Here is a 17,405-nt window from a genome sequence, read left to right on the forward strand (position 1 = left end):
TGCGTTTTCTTATTGTTTTTTTCTTTTGCATGCGCAAATAGTTCTTGATCGATTTTGTCTTCTTTTCGCTTGTTATAGTTCATTTGGGAAGATCTTTTATGACCGACGGGCTTCAGGGTTTAGTCGGAACTCTCCGTAGAGGTCGCTCGGACTGGTCCTCTTTTGATCATCCTCGAATTCGAGCAGATTTCTTGATAACAGGCGGATCGGGCATTGCCCCGGAGATTGCGGGTGCCTCTGAGGATGAATCGGAGCATTCTCAAGAGGAGGTAAAGGCTTCTCCTAGCAATCCTTCTCCTTCCGATAGGTTGGAGAGAAAGCTTGCGAGGAGATCGTCGTTGTTTTGTACTTCCAGGTCGGTGTTGGCGGGCAGGGCCGCTCGCGGGCTACCTTTGATCCCAATTCTGGACTCGGATGATGAGGGTTCTCCCGAAGGTCAGAGACCCCCTGCCCCTTCGAGTTCCGGCTTGCAGGATAATTCTGCTGCTGCGAGCTGTAAACGGCGTCGATCATCGAAGGACGTTATGCAGGAGGCGTGTCATTCCAAGCGAGAATCGAAAGGACGGAGGCTCGTCCTAGAGGGCGATGGTCCTTTATCCATGGGCAAGGACGATCTCGTTTCACTTGCTCATCGTACGAGGTCCATGGGTTGTCGCCCCCGTCTCTTGCTTCTCTTGATGAGGAGGGAGCTTATGCCAAAGTGGTCGTTGTGAGCTCCAAGGTCGGTTTCGTTGAGCTGTATGTACTTCTGTTTCAGGTGCTAGGGTACTAACTTTGAGATTTTCCCCTTTCACGGTCATGGAAGCTCTCAACGAGTTTGCTGTGTCGATGGAAGATCATGTGCACGCTCTTCGCAACAAGAGTGAGGTGGAGAAAGGAAAGGTTGAGGTTCAGAGGCTTACAGAGGAGCTTCGGGCGGCCAAGGAGGAGACTAGGAAGAAGACTGGAGAGGCGATGATCTAGAAGGACTAATGGAAGAGGGCTCGCCAGGAAAGGGCGATCTTTGAGACCGAGGTCGCTACCCTCAAGTCCAAGGTCGTGGAGCTCGAGACCGATCGTGACAGGAATATCTGTAGGGGTTCTCGAGCCGCTCGTTGCGAAATTGCTAACGTCTTCCGAGAGGTTCTAACTTCTTTGGAGGAGAAATGGGTTGACAAGAAGAAAGAAGTATCTGCTGAGATTCAACTCCATGAGGTAGTTGCCAATCTTGATCTGCTGAACGAGATCAAGGATGAGGGGCTGGTTGTCGAAGACGAGATCGTTCGTCTGAAGGAGATGGAGAAGGACTGTGAGGCCGCTGCTAGCTTGGCCGCTGTTCCGGATTGGTCGGTCGCGGGTCTCGATCTTCCTCAAGTGTCTGAGGACTCGATCGACGATGAGGCCGCAAGCTCATCTACTAGAGAAGAAGCTAGCTCTTAAGTTGTCTTTGCTGTTTTTTTTTTTTCATTGTTTCTGTATCGGATCCGAACGATCTTTTTGGTTTCGTTTCTGATTTCGTGTTTTCGAATGGATAACTATGACTTTTTGGAATATATTTTCTTTACCCTTGCTCTTTATAAGTTCTCGTTTTGTTTTGTATCGATTCACGTTTCGAAAGAGTCTTCTTCTTTTCTTTTATTGATATGTCATCGAGAAGAGTGAATCTCCGTGAGTCCGACAGGATACGAGGCTGGAATGGGAGTGTCGGCACAGAACTAATTCGTTCTGGTGACGTGAGCGAGGCACTTACAGAAGTCCTTCGTGAGGTGCTAAGAAACGCCTAGACGCCAAAAAGGGACGGTGGGCCGAAGAGCTCGAAGGAGTCCTTTGGTCCCATCGAACGACTCCATGGCGGGCAACCGGTGAAACCCCCTTTGCCCTCTGCTACGGAACATAGTGGCAGAAGTTGAATCCCTGGGTATTGGGGAAAAATATGTGGGAACCGAAATTCGCACTGTCGATTTCCGTTGAAATTAGGAAAGTAGGAGAACCCTAATTTCCTAGAGGTCTCGGATATCTGCTAATACCACACGCCAATCAATCAGAACACAAGATAACAACGATAAAGTATAAGGAATCATAAAAAGAGAGCAAAGAGAAGTCTTATTTCGAATTTGCGTATGAGCGTTTACAACAAAGTATTAACCTGGGCTCGAGAGCTGTCGGCGAGATTCCTAGTTCAAAAAACCTTAAGGCGACTAAACCTAATCGAGTCGCAGCTCGAAATAACAAAAAAACGGAAAGTTGCCTAATTGCTCTAAGTGCTAAGTTTGTTCTGAGAAAATCATCCCATCTGCCTCTCGCCTAGAACTCCTTATATACTAGCTCCTAGGTCGGTTTACGCTTTTTCACTTCTGCCCTTAAGCCGCCATAGCTCAAAAATGGAGGTATTCAATTTTTCCTGATCTTCGTGATTATCTTCGAAAACTTCATATTTATCCGCGGAAACTTGACATTTATCTTTCCTTGCGAACCAAGCATAAACCGTCATACGGCTCATAGGCTTTTGGTTAAGAAATCGTAAGTGGGCTTCGAGTCACGTCTTAGGTCTCTTTGGACCGTCTTTTGACTCGAAACGTTTATTACGGTTTCTTCGATAAAAATAAACTTTCCGCGGTTTTTATCGTAAAGTTTGATTGATGACTTCGAATAACGAGAAACATGAAATGGTTCAGCCACGGTCTTCGGGAGATAGCATTAAAGAGTAGACGAGAATGCTACAAGTTTTCCAGATGGGTTAGCTTTTGAATTCCATTTTCTATGGTTCTCGTTAGCCCTCTTGAAGACAAGTTTCTGTTTATGTGTTGAGATACCCATGGAAACAAGTGAAATATGTAGTTAAAAAATGATGGTTATAGATATCTCACAAGGAGGTGATTCTTGGTGGTGTAGACCCTTCCGTATCACTACAATTTAGGCCGTCCCACAAAAACCCACAAGGGACACATGGATCACCTTGCCATGAAATTATACTCAATCCGTAAGCGGATATAAAGGACTGTAAGAGTCGTTAATGGACACTCCATTTAAAGAAATGTTGAACTCTCTAGTCTCGTTGGCCCGCAAGACTTCAACCTCAGCAAAATGGAGGTAAATGTAAACTGTATCAGTTGGGAATTCAGGAAACTCGATATCTATCAATGCTTCACTCGCATTCTCAGGTGTTACAGCGGTTTTGAGAGCATCTTGAGGAAGACGGAAACTATTGGAATTAGTGTTCACCGTAAGACTGGTTGATATCTGCGTCCAGTCTGACTGATTGTATGAATTCCACATTCTATCATAGACATCCTCCTCGTACCTGTTCTTTGCAAAATAAATTTATAACCAACGTCTCACAAATTTAAAAAGACTTGGATCATCTTAAACAAAGCAGACTCACCTTAGAACGTCTTCTGAATTGCTAAGATAAAATCGTGAAAACAACTTCAACGATCCTGATGTGGTGATGTAAGTGTTATTTGGCCTTATTTCGATGGCCGATATAAATGGCGTAGAGGTGCCTGTCTTGACAAGACACAAGTCCAAAATGTTTGACCTAGGGATGTGAAAGATCTCCTTCCGTACATTTTTTTGAGTGTTGTTACCCAGTAATTAGGGCCAATGTACAAGTCAAACATAGGATAATGATTTAGACCATCGTAGTTCCCATATATTGCTCTAACTCTGATCAAATAGTTGGTTCCCTGCTTCACAGTAATATTGTAACAGTTGTGCATCCCCTCTGGAAAGTATCTAACCGTTCTTTAAGTGATTTTCCTCGAGACTTCTCTGAATCCTAGAAATTTTTCCAGTTTGGATAAAGTTTGAATCTTCTGAGTACTGTAATCCAGTTGCAGACTCGGTATACTGTTCATCCGGGAATAACCCGCAATCCAAGCTGATGAACCCTGTTTAAGGTAAAACCCTATTCGTTAAATCAAATTCCACACAACTTGTATTTAAAGTAGCAAAAATGTACCGTTAAAACTGTGTGAATTTAACATATTATGTTTGTTTTTTTTTTTTTTTTGAAGAAAACCTTTCTATTAAATACAAGAAGAAAAATAAAACAGGCTTGATGCATAGCCACAGGCAGCCCACATAATTGATAACAAAAGAAATTTTTAAAGAACCAGCCCAAATCAAAATGACTCAAGTAATGTTGGGATTGCACAGCCCATGTAACTCTATATTATCTGATTATTACGATATTGTCCATTTTGAGCCTAATTGGCTAGTCCGCATGGATTTACTTTTGGGCTCTTTCCCAAAAGACCTCGTACTATTAGAGTTGAACATCTCTTTATATATTAGACATTCTTTGTCTAATTCTCTAATGTGGGACTTAGTTTGTTATCTCACATTCTCTCCTTCAAACTAAGGATCACATTCATCTCGTGTTCCACAACTGACTTCCAAGATCTTTTGACTTGATCTCTGCCACTCACACCTCCCAATCGTAACTCGATGGGTCTCGTTCCTACTTGAAGGGTATTTTGGTTTTCTTTCAGATTTCTTGTCAACCGCTCTGATACCAATTGTTGGGATTGCACAGCCCATGTGCAACTCTATATTATCCGATTAGTACGATATTGTCCACTTTGAGCCTAATTGGCTGGTCCGTATGGATTTACTTTTGGGCTCCTTCCCAAAAGACCTCGTACTATTAGAGTTGGACATCTCTTTATATATTAGACACTCTTTGTCTAATTTTCAATGTAGGACTTAGATTGACATCTCACATTCTCCTCCTCAAGCTAAAGACCACACTCATCTCGTGTATTCTTCCTTCAGCGGATTATTTTGGCACCACCTTGTACCAGTAATCGCAGGTCTTTCCTTCGAAAATGTGTCTTTCATAACATCTCGTTCCTTTGAGAATGTTCTCCCACAACATAACATGTTCCATGATCTTTTGACGTTTCTGCCATAGACCTTCTCTTCCATCTTGAAAAGTCTCATTCTTATTCGAAGGGTATTTTGGTCTTCTTGCAGAATCTCGTCAAACCGCTCTTGATACCAATTGTTGGGATGGTTAAATCTCGTGTCCAACTTTATATTATCTGATTAGTACGATATTGTCCACTTTGGGCCTAAGAGACTGACCCGCATAGATTTACTTTTGGGCTCATTTCCAAAAGGCATTATACTATTAGAGTTGGACATCTCTTTATATATTAGACATTATTTGTCTAATTCTCCAATGTGGGATTTAATTTGTTATCTCACAAGTAATAGATGTGATCGAGGCAGTTTGGCGATCAAGCAAAATAGGTGGTAGCGGAAATGTTCGCCGGTGACGATGGGGGTGAGAGAAGATGTGGAGAGTTATTGTAACCAGAACTGAATCATCTGCGATGCTGTTGCTGGATTCTGTGAACGGAGGCTGGAACACCTATTCCTGACGAGAAGATCAAGCGTCGCCAAGAGGGAGTGTGGAGGACGAAAGCAACCCCGGTGGATTCGAGAGTTAATTTATCTCTGTCCAGAGTAGATAGATCGAGCATTGCCAGGCAATAACCAAAACGTATTATGTTTGTTGAATCTACTTATAAAAGTATAGATGTTCATTTGAAATTTACGTTAATGGAATAATTAACGAGCTAAATTATTAATAAAGAAATTCCAATATAATAACAGATCACATGTTTTTCCAAACAAAAAAAATTGTACGCTCATGTTACGTACATAGACATCCATTTGGTATATTAGACGGTCGTTCACATAATAAATAATATGGTAAGGAGAAAATCACGGCTTCTGTAATCATCAAATGACAGGGTAAAACCATAAAAAACCTCAATCTAATAAAATTGATGTCCACATCTATACTAATAAAAGCGACATTTTGAGGCTCCATATAGCGTCCACATCAGCAAAAAAAAACTTCTCCCAAAAGATGACACGTGGCATAAAATATAGTTTTACATTTTAATATTACTAATTTTTGAAAATTATAAATAATATGTAAACATACAACATAAAAAATAGAAACAATACATTAAACATATGTAAGATTACCATTTTTCACTTAAAAAAAGACGGCTTATCTCCATAATGTAACATTACCATTTTATAAAAAATACAAAAAAAAACATTATATATAATTTCGAAAATAATAAATATATGTAAACATACAACATAAAAAATAGAAATACTACATTAAACATATGTAAGATTACCATTTTACATTTTTAGTTTAAAAAAATAATATGTAAACATACAACATAAAAAATAGAAAAACTACTCTATACTAATAAAAGGGACATTTTGAGGCTCCATAGAGCGTCCACATCAGCAAAAAAAAAACTTCTCCTAAAAGATGACACGTGGCATAAAATATAGTTTTACATTTTAATATTACTAATTTTTGAAAATTATAAATAATATGTAAACATACAACATAAAAAATGGAAACAATACATTAAACATATGTAAGATTACCATTTTTCACTTAAAAAAAGACGGCTTATCTCCATAATGTAACATTACCATTTTATAAAAAATACAAAAAAAACATTATATATAATTTCGAAAATAATAAATATATGTAAACATACAACATAAAAAATAGAAATACTACATTAAACATATGTAAGATTACCATTTTACATTTTTAGTTTAAAAAAATAATATGTAAACATACAACATAAAAAATAGAAAAACTACATTAAACATATGTAAGATTACCATTTTTCACTAAAAAAAAGACGCCTTATCTCCATAATATAACATTACTATTTTGTAAAAAAAACATTATATATAATTTCGAAAATAATGAATAATATGTAAACATACAACATAAAAAATGGAAATACTACATTAAACATATGTAAGATTACCATTTTACATTTAAAAATAACAATAATATGTAAACATACAATATAAAAAAATATAAATCTACATTAAACATATGTAAGATTACTATTTTTCACTAAAAAACGGCTTATCTCCATAATGTAACATTTCCATTTTATAAAAAAAAACATAAATATAACTATTTAACTATTTCTCCAAGTTCTTCTATTAAACATTGCCATTTTACATTAAAAATGGAAAAATACATTAAAATTTAAACATCTATCTTAAAATATAAAATATAGATATTAAATAAATATAAAGTATAAGAAAGAGAAATACTCAATATATATAAAAATAAATAATAAGTAAATATTATAAATATATAAATATATGAATTATATATACAATAATAAGTAAATGCACAATTTTAAAAAATGGAAAGAGTACATTAAATATTAAACATCTCTCTTAAAATGTAAAATATAGATATTAAGTAAATAGAAAGTATAAGAAAAAGAAATACACAACTTAAAAACAATGGAAAAAGTATATTAAGATTTAAACATCTATCTTAAAATGTAAAATATGGATATTACGCAAATAGAAAGTATAAGAAAAAGAAATACACAATTTAAAAAATGAAAAAAGTACATTAGTATTTAAACATATATCTTAAAATGTAAATCTATCTTAAAATATAAAATTATTAGTAAATAGAAACTATAAGAAATAGAAATACACAATATACATAAAAATAAATAATAAGTAAATATATAATATAGGTAAATACCGAATTTAAAAAATGGAAAATTACATTAAGATTTAAAAATATATCTTAAAATTTAAAATATAGATATTACGTAAATAGAAAGTATAACAAATGGAAATATACAATTTAAAAAAAATGGAAAACGTACATTAACATTTAAACATCTATCTTAAAATGTAAAATAAAGATATTAAGTAAATAAAAAGTACAAGAAATGGAAATACATATACAGGAAAATAAATAATAAGTAAATAATATAAATATATAATATATGAATTATATATATAATAATAAGTAAATACACAATTTTTTTAAAATATGGAAAAAGTTCATCAAGCATTAAACATCTATCTTAAAATGTAAAATATAGATATTACGCAAATAGAAAGTATAAGAAAAAGAAATAAACAATTTAAAAAATGAAAAAAGTACATTAGTATTTAAACATATATCTTAAAATGTAAATATATCTTAAAATATAAAATTATTAGTAAATAGAAACTATAAGAAATAGAAATACACAATATAAATAAAAATAAATAATAAGTAAATATATTATATAGGTAAATACCCAATTTAAAAAATGGAAAATTACATTAAGATTTAAAAATATATCTTAAAATTTAAAATATAGATATTACGTAAACAGAAAGTATAACAAATAGAAATATACAATTTAAAAAAAAAATGGAAAACGTACATTAACATTTAAACATCTATCTTAAAATGTAAAATAGATATATTAAGTAAATTAAAAGTACAAGAAATGGAAATACATATATAGGAAAATAAATAATGAGTAAATAATGTAAATATATAATATATGAATTATATATAATAATAAGTAAATACACAACTTTTTAAAATATGGAAAAAGTTCATTAAGCATTAAACATCTATCTTAAAATTGAAAATATATAATATAAGTAAATACACAATTTAAAAAAATGGAAAAAGTACATTAAGATTTAAATATCTATTTTAAAATATAAAATATAGATATTACGTAAATAAAAATATAAAAAATGGAAATAAACATTTAAAAAAATGGAAAAAGTACATTAAGATTTAAACATCTATCTTAAAATGTACATCTATCTTAAAATGTTAGTAAATTATAATAAAATAGAAATACCACATTAAACAAAAAAAATGTATAGTTTTACATCAAGAAAGTCCCTATAAAACTCATTATTCAATCAACCTCACACTATCAAGGAAAACTTCAAAGCACTCGAGCAAAAAAATGGTTCCACCATCAACTCCTGCCGTCCCAAAAAACCTTTAATGACCTTGAAGGAGATTTTTTATAACAACGAACTTTTTGTTAGGTGGATTCATTGTTGGGAAACCCGCAACTTCCAAAAGCCAAACTTATTCATGGGAATTGAATTGCTTTTCATAAACTCAAAAGTATTCTTACAAATTTAAATTAATCTAATCCATAATTTTATTGTTAATATTCATACTAAATTCTTCATGATCAAACCATTACAGTTAATAACCATTCAAGCGTTTATCCCGAAACACTTTCTTCCTCTCCGAATCATGTATTGGTTCATGTTGGTTTAGTATTGTTTTTGGTTTGTTAACCGGTTTAGGATGGTCCTATTGTAAATATAATTTAAGTTGGTTTAGCATATATTATGCTTAAAATACCTTAAATTAAATAATAGTAATATTATGCTTAAAATATAATTTTAGAGAGTTTTCAAATATAATTTACAGAACATTATAGGTGATTAATTTAATTTATTAAATTCTTTTATTACTTAAAACTAAGTATTTTTAAAAACATACTGAGTTATAAATATCAATGATGGATTGGTGAGTATAACATGAAGACAAAAATATAAATATTTGATTTTCAAGATAAGAAATTCAACTTTTATTCAGTTACTCAATATATAATATCTTAAATTATCTTTTAAAAAATATACATAATTTATATATATAGATTAATCTTCCAAACTTAAACTATTATATTATATATGAATAATGTTTTTAAATAAAAATAATTTCCATTTAAAAAAAAAAATAAAAACAACAAATGGTTATTTTCAAATAATTGATGTAATTTACATTATACTATCTTTTAACAAGTATTAGAAACATTTTAATATTTCATTATTTTCTATTTCCAGAAAACAATAAATTGTTAAACATCAATATCATCTAGGTTAAGTATACGAACAACACAAATTCAAACATCACAAAACATATTTACATAAACATTATAATACAATAATTTAATCAAAAATACAATAAAAAAAAACAATATTATAAGAATAGTTATATACTTAATATTTGAAAATCAAAGATATTTTTGCTAAAATTGTACTTATCTGGCCAAGGAGATCGACCATCTTTTTATGGATCGAACGATTGTTGAGCATGTGGTCGATCCAAAAATACTCTGCAGTTTAATTAAATATCTAAAACATTTATTCCAACACTCAACATATAGTTTTGCTAAATATGATAACTAGATAGCCAACAAAATTACAAAAAAAAATATTTAAATAGTTAAAAAATATGTTAATTTAACGTGTGAAAATTTAAAAATAAATTTTAATTATGGCATGCATCTTAACATTTATATAAATATATATCATAACCTAAATATAAATAATTTAACAACTTAAATTAGAAAAAAATAAAAATCTCGGATGTAGTCCAGATTAATCCCTAGTCTATACTAATAAAAGGGACCTTTTGAGGCTCCATAGAGCGTCCACATCAGCAAAAAAAACTTTTCCCGAAAGATGACATATGGCATAAAATATAGTTTTACATTTTAATATTACTAATTTTCGAAAATTATAAATAATATGTAAACATACAGCATAAAAATGGAAAAACTACATTAAAAATATGTAAGATTACCATTTTTCACATAAAGAAAAAAGACGGTTTATCTCCATAATGTAACATTACCGTTTTCTAAAAAAGATACTAATAAAATTGACCTTTAAAGGCTCCATAGAGCGTCCACATCAGCAAAAAAAACTTCTTCCGAAAGATGGCACGTGGCATAAAATATAGTTTTACATTTTAATATTACTAATTTTCAAAAATTATAAATAATATGTAAACATACAGCATAAAAAAATGGAAAAACTACATTAAAAATATGTAAGATTACCATTTTTCACTTAAAAAAAAGACGGCTTATCTTCATAATGTAACATTACCGTTTTATAAAAAAAAAAACAAAAACATTATATATAATTTTGAAAATAATAAATATATGTAAAAATACAACATAAAAAATGGAAATACTACATTAAACATATGTAAGATTACCATTTTACATTTTTATTTAAAAATAATAATATGTAAACATACAACATAAAAATGGAAAAACTACATTAAACATATGTAAGATTACCATTTTTCACTAAAAAAAAGACGGTTTATCTCCATAATGTAACATTATTATTTTGTAAAAAAAAAACATTATATATAATTTAGAAAATAATAAATAATATGTAAACATACAACATAAAAAATGGAAATACTACATTAAGCATATGTAAGATTATCATTTTACATTTAAAAATAACAATAATATGTAAACATACAACATAAAAAAATGGAAAAACTACATTAAACATATGTAAGATTACCATTTTCACTAAAAAAATTGGTTTATCTCCATAATGTAACATTACCATTTTATATAAAAAAGAAAAAAAACATATATATAACTATTTGACTATTTGTCCAAGTTCTTCTATTAAACATTGCTGTTTTACATTAAAAATGGAAAAACACATTAAGATTTAAACATCTATCTTAAAATATAAAATATCGATATTAACTAAATATAAAGTATAAGAAAGAGAAATACTCAATATATAGAAAAATAAATAATAAGTAAATATTATAAATATATAAATATACGAATAATATATACAATAATAAGTAAATGCACAATTTTTTAAAAATGGAAAGAGTACATTAAATATTAAACATCTATATTAAAATGTAAAATATAGATATTAAGTAAATATAAAGTATAAGAAAAAGAAATACACAACTTAAAAACAATGGAAAAAAGTATATTAAGATTTAAACATCTATCTTAAAATGTAAAATATAAATATTACCCAAATAGAAAGTATAAGAAAAGGAAATACACAATTTAAAAAAATGGAAGAAGTACATTAGTATTTAAATATCTATCTTAAAATGTAAATCTATCTTAAAATATAAAATTATTAGTAAATAGAAAGTATAAGAAATAGAAATACACAATATAAAGAAACATAAATCATAAGTAAATATATAATATAAGTAAATACCCAATTTAAAAAATGGAAAATTACATTAAGATTTAAAAATATATCTTAAAATTTAAAATATAGATATTACGTAAATAGAAAGTATAACAAATGGAAATATACAATTTAAAAAAAAAGGAAAACGTACATTAAGATTTAAACATCTATCTTAAAATGTAAAATAGAGATATTAAGTAAATAAAAAGTCATGAAATGGAAATAAACATTAAGCATTAAATATATAATATATGAATTATCAATAAATAATAAGTAAATAATGTAAATATATAATATATGAATTATCTATATAATAATAAGTAAATACACAACTTTTTTTTTTAAAATGGAAAAAGTTCATTAAGCATTAAACATCTATCTTAAAATGTAAAATATATAATATAAGTAAATACACAATTTGAAAAGTGGAAAAAGTACATTAAGATTTAAATATCTATTTTAAAATATAAAATATAGATATTACGTAAAAAAAATATAAGAAATGGAAATAAACATTTTAAAAAATAGAAAAAGTACATTAAGATTTAAACATCTATCTTAAAATGTACATCTATCTTAAAATGGTAGTAAATTATATAAAAATAGAAATACCACATTAAACAAAAAAAATAAAAATGTATAGTTTACATCAAGAAAGTCCCTATAAAACTCATTATTCCATCAACATCAACCTCACACTATCAAGGAAAACTTCAAATCACTCGAGCAAAAAAATAGTTCCACCATCAACTCATGCCGTCCCAAAAATCTTTAATGACCTTGAAAGAGATTTTTTATAACAACGAACTTTTTATTAGGTGGATTCATTATTGGGAAACCCGCAACTTCCAAAAGCCAAACTTATTCATGAGAATTGAATTGCTTTTCATAGACTCAAAGGTATTCTTACAAATTTAAAGTAATCTAATCTAGAATTTTATTGTTAATATTCATTCAAGCGTTTATCCCGAAACACTTTCTTCCTCGCCGAATCAGGTATTGGTTAATGTTGGTTTAGTATTGCTTTTGGTTTATTAACCGGTTTAGGATGATCCTATTGTAAATATAATTTAAGTTGGTTTAGCATATATTATGCTTAAAATAAATTAAATTAAATAATAGTAATATTAAGCTTAAAATATAATTTTAGAGAGTTTTCAAATATAGTTTACAGAACATTATAGGTGATGAATTTAATTTATTCAATTCGTTTATTACTTAAAACTAAGTTTTTTAAAAAACATACAGAGTTAGAAATATCAATGATGGATTGGTGAGTATAACGTGAAGACAAAAATATAAATATTTGATTTTCAAGATAAGAAATTCAGCTTTTATTCAGTTACTCAATATATAATATCTTAAATTATTTTTTAAAAAATATACATAGTTTATATATATAGATTAATCTTCCAAACTTAAAATATTATATTATATATGAATAATGTTTTTAAATTAAAATAATTTCTGATTTAAAAAAAAAATAAAAACAACAAATGGTTATTTTCAAATAATGGATGTAATTTACATTATACTATCATTTAAAAAGTATTAGATATGTTTTGATATATCATTATTTTCTATTTCCAGAAAACAATAAATTGTTAAACATCAATATCATCTAGGTTAAGTATACGAACATCACAAATTCAAACATCACAAAAAATATTTACATAAACAATATTCAAAAGAATAGTTATATACTTAATATTTCAAAATCAAAGATATTTTTGCTAAAATTGTACTTACCTGGCCAAGGAGATCGACCATCTTTTTACGGATCAATCGATTGTTGAGCATGTGGTCGATCCAAAAATATTCTGCAGTTTAATTAAATATTTAAAGCATTTATTCCAACACTCAACATATAGTTTTGCTAAATATGATAACTAGACAGCCAACAAAATTATAAAAAAATATTTAAATAGTAAAAAATATGTTAATTTAACGTGTTAAAATTTAAAAACAAATTTTAATTATGACATGCATCTTAATATTTATATAAATATATATCATAACCTAAATATAAATGATTTAACAACTTAAATTAGAAAAAATAAAAAATCCCGGGCGTAGTCCGGGTTAATCCCTAGTCTTCTATATATAAAGTTGCATTGTGCTCTATTCGCAGGCGTCCACGTCAGCACTGGAGCAAATTTGGACACATCAGCTCTATAAAGTTCCAAAACGTTTGTCTTCGTAACATAAGGCTTTATGGCCAGCCTTCGCGTCTCATGTTTTAAATTTAACTTAAATAGCGGCCCATTCTGGAGAACATATTTGACCCATAATTTAAATTAGAAAGAAGCCCCTTCTGAAAAATCTAATTGACGTTACAAGTGACTCCGCATATCCGTTCGACGGCTCTTCTTCCTCCGACTTTACTTGATGGCAGTAACTCACCTATGTAATACCTGCCAATCTATTATCCCTACTATGTTATTGAATGGCGATTCTTTGGTTTCTCTGTGAAATGTAGCTATTGCATATATATTGTCGTCATGCGTCAGAGAGAGCTCATAGTTTCTTTTATCCTCTATTGCACGATACCTTACCAAACCGACGCTTACAACAATTTCCAAAATCTACCTTTCCGATCCGAAGGCTGGCCCGTTGATTCCCGTTTTAGTTTAATAAATATCAGACAGCCTTTTTGGTTACTATTAAACTGAATCTACTTTGAGTTTCTTAGCTTGGTTAATGATTTATGTTTTGTCTGTAAACACTTTCAGACGGATCAGGGACAGCTGATTAGTTTCAAGAAACAGTAAGGAAGATGCCAACCTACTCTTTCCAGCATCAGTGTTTTCAGAGCACCTTATGGTCCTTCCAGGCCCTCCTCTACACATGCAGCCACCAGCCTCAGCTACCAAAAACAGCTTAGGAGTCACAAATATTGACTATATGGAAATATTCATCAACCTAAACTCATCAATTGGTAAGTCAGGGAACATATTGATATTACTCCATGTTACTACTCATGTTGTTTACAGTAAACTGAGTCACCTTACCATTCACTGCAGGACCAAAAGAAAGTGCAGAAAGAGCAGTTATGGTACCGTAACCGGACGCTCCTGGTATAACCCTCTTGGAGCAGCAGGGCATGCTCTTCGAACGGTGTACAATTTTGAATTCTATCCCATCTCTATATTAGTAACGTTTTCCTATATTTTGCAGGGAATTTACGTATGTCTTAGAGTCTTTGGCAGTTCGTCACGGGATGTTGGAAAGCTTAGATGTGCAACCTAGGACCATTTTTGCCACTAGCATCAACCTCAAATTCGTATGAGGTAAACTCTTTTCGCTTCATTTTGGTTGTTCAACAATATACAACCGACCTCTATTTTCTACTTCTTCCTAAACCTTCCTTTGGTGCATGCTATATGAACTCTTAATTATGCTCCAAAATGTTGCATGATGCTTATTTCTTAATGCTCTATCTAGGACTCATTATTATTTTGATAAAGACACAAACGGCAAGTCTTCAACTGTTTGCCTCCACTGTACGGTAAGTTTTTTGACGGATGATACTCCCAATATAACTATCGCCTAAAACAGATTCTAAATAATTATATACATCACTCACTGCAGTTTAGGTGGCACCGACGGAAGTGACCGGCAAAGTGTTTCCAAGTACGGCGGTGTCCTCTATAATAATTGAACAGCCTAACTTTTATGTTTTATGTTTTCTGAATTCTACTCCCAGTTTTATTAATGCATGGCTTTTTATATTAAGCCATTCTATTTAAAAATCATTTGTACTGTTTTTTTTTTAATTTTATCGATTTAACACCAAAGTAAGCTACACAGAGTTCTATCTTTTTATTTACTCTTCTCGACCCACTCCCATCGAGTACAAACTGAATCTGTAGCAAATCCCCTTTCATTTAACTTCCTGTTATAAGCTGACACCCAGCAATAAGCTCATACATAGGCAGTGTCGCTTCAGACACTCCTCTCAAACTTGGAAAATGTGTTGTACTCATAATTCAAACTCAGTTTATCAATTGATAAATGACTGTCTTAAATCTTCATCTTATAAAAAAAGTGGGGCGCTGGTTAGGAGAGAGAGAGAGAGAAAAAGAGATCTACTTTTGATCCGGTGAACGGCCGGCGCGTGAGCGTCCGTGCCGTCACCGGAGACCTTCTTCTTTTGCCGAAGTTGTTCTTATTAGTCCTCTCTCCGCCGTCCTTCCAGCGATTGCCTTGTCAGAGCTCTGGTTCCGCATCTACCCCTAGCGGTGGCTCGGCTCTTGGAGTAATGACGCGTTCGATTGGAGGTCCACGGTGGAGAAGGAGAGTCGTGCATGCGTAGTTGTGATGGTGGTCCGGGAGATGGTAGCTTATACAGATCCGTCAGCCTCGGTTTTACGCGGGAGGTGGAGGCTCACTCAGATCCACCGTCGCCGCTTTTTGCTTTCGGGAAGGGGAGTCTTCTTCAGATCCGCCTTCGCCGGCTTTTGATTATGGAGAGTGGAGGCTTCCGAAGCTCCACGCTGCCTTTGAGAAACCCGGTGTATTTTGGGTTAAGGTTACCAGTTTGAGTTGGTTCAAGGTCGGCGAGGTTGCCGTTAAGGTGGGTGTTTGGGTCACTGCGGATGAGATATCGTTCGACGATGAAGCTCTCCGGCGATGGTGACGGTTTTAAAGGGAAGAAATCAGAGGTTCTCGGTTTCGCTTGTCTAGGGTTTGAAGTGATTCAAAGTCGGTGGAGATCTCGATGTTCGATGGAACTCGCCGGCGTGAAGACAGTGCGGTGAAGAACGGTTATGGGTTCGTTGGAGGCTTGTCTGTCTCACAGCTCCGACGAACGCGGGTCTTGATGGTGTTGCTCCGGCGGCGTAGAGGCGGAGGCGGTTAAGTTGATGCGGTTGCAACGCGTGTTCGCGTGAATGGAGCAGATCTCTCCACGTGTCCTGATTCCTTGACTGCCTATCCGACCAGACCGTCCGGTTTCTGTGTCTTGGGCGAGGGCCCATTAAGGTTTTTTTGTTAAGCATGTTGGATTTTGGGCTTTGAGATGGTTTATGATGTACTCGGGCTTTGGCCGATTACTGGGCTTGGCCCATTTATTTAATCTAAAAAAAACATTGACGGAAAAAAAAAAAAAAATGACTGTCCTCCTACTGTCTATGCAGTGAGACTAAGAACATAACCATTCACTTGAACAGTGTCAAATCCATAATATTAGCACCTTTAATGCAAAAAAAAAAAAAGTGTATTGTATATGAAGTTCAATCCATAAAGTTTTATACTTATTTGTTTCCAAACAAGCATTTAGTTTCCGTCTGCTTCTTTCACCAAATATACACATCTCGCATTTAACAAAAAAATATTCTCTCACACAGGCCTCACATAAAAATTATAATTCTGAATGATAAAAATAGAAAAACATATGTATCTCAACTGTGCTGTGACTGCCCCCAATAAGAACATCCCCACTCTACAAATGGCAACAACATCAGATACGCACACTACAAGCCGAAAATAACAAATCACCCACCGATGGAAAACTTGCCAATAACGTTTGTCACACCAAACAACCACTTATTTACTTACCATATGAACAGCCAAAACTTCAAACAAATATA

General features: G+C 31.8%; 1 long non-coding RNA gene across 3 annotated transcripts; it reads left to right on the forward strand.

Moving 5' to 3' along the window:
* The first annotated feature begins 14,057 nt into the window (after nt 1-14,057).
* On the forward strand, nt 14,058-15,623 carry LOC106404989. 3 transcript variants are annotated; one of them, XR_001281212.3, is made up of 5 exons: nt 14,077-14,752; nt 14,838-14,891; nt 14,992-15,104; nt 15,259-15,322; nt 15,406-15,623. It is a non-coding gene; the product is annotated as an uncharacterized LOC106404989 (long non-coding RNA). The 3 variants fall into 3 exon arrangements; XR_002654063.2 differs by having other exon boundaries at nt 14,058-14,752; nt 14,838-15,104; XR_007317236.1 differs by lacking the exon at nt 14,077-14,752 and having other exon boundaries at nt 14,759-15,104.
* The last annotated feature ends 1,782 nt before the right edge of the window (nt 15,624-17,405 follow it).

This window comes from Brassica napus, chromosome A1 (assembly GCF_020379485.1).
Source record: "Brassica napus cultivar Da-Ae chromosome A1, Da-Ae, whole genome shotgun sequence".
Classification (NCBI taxonomy): domain Eukaryota; kingdom Viridiplantae; phylum Streptophyta; class Magnoliopsida; order Brassicales; family Brassicaceae; genus Brassica; species Brassica napus.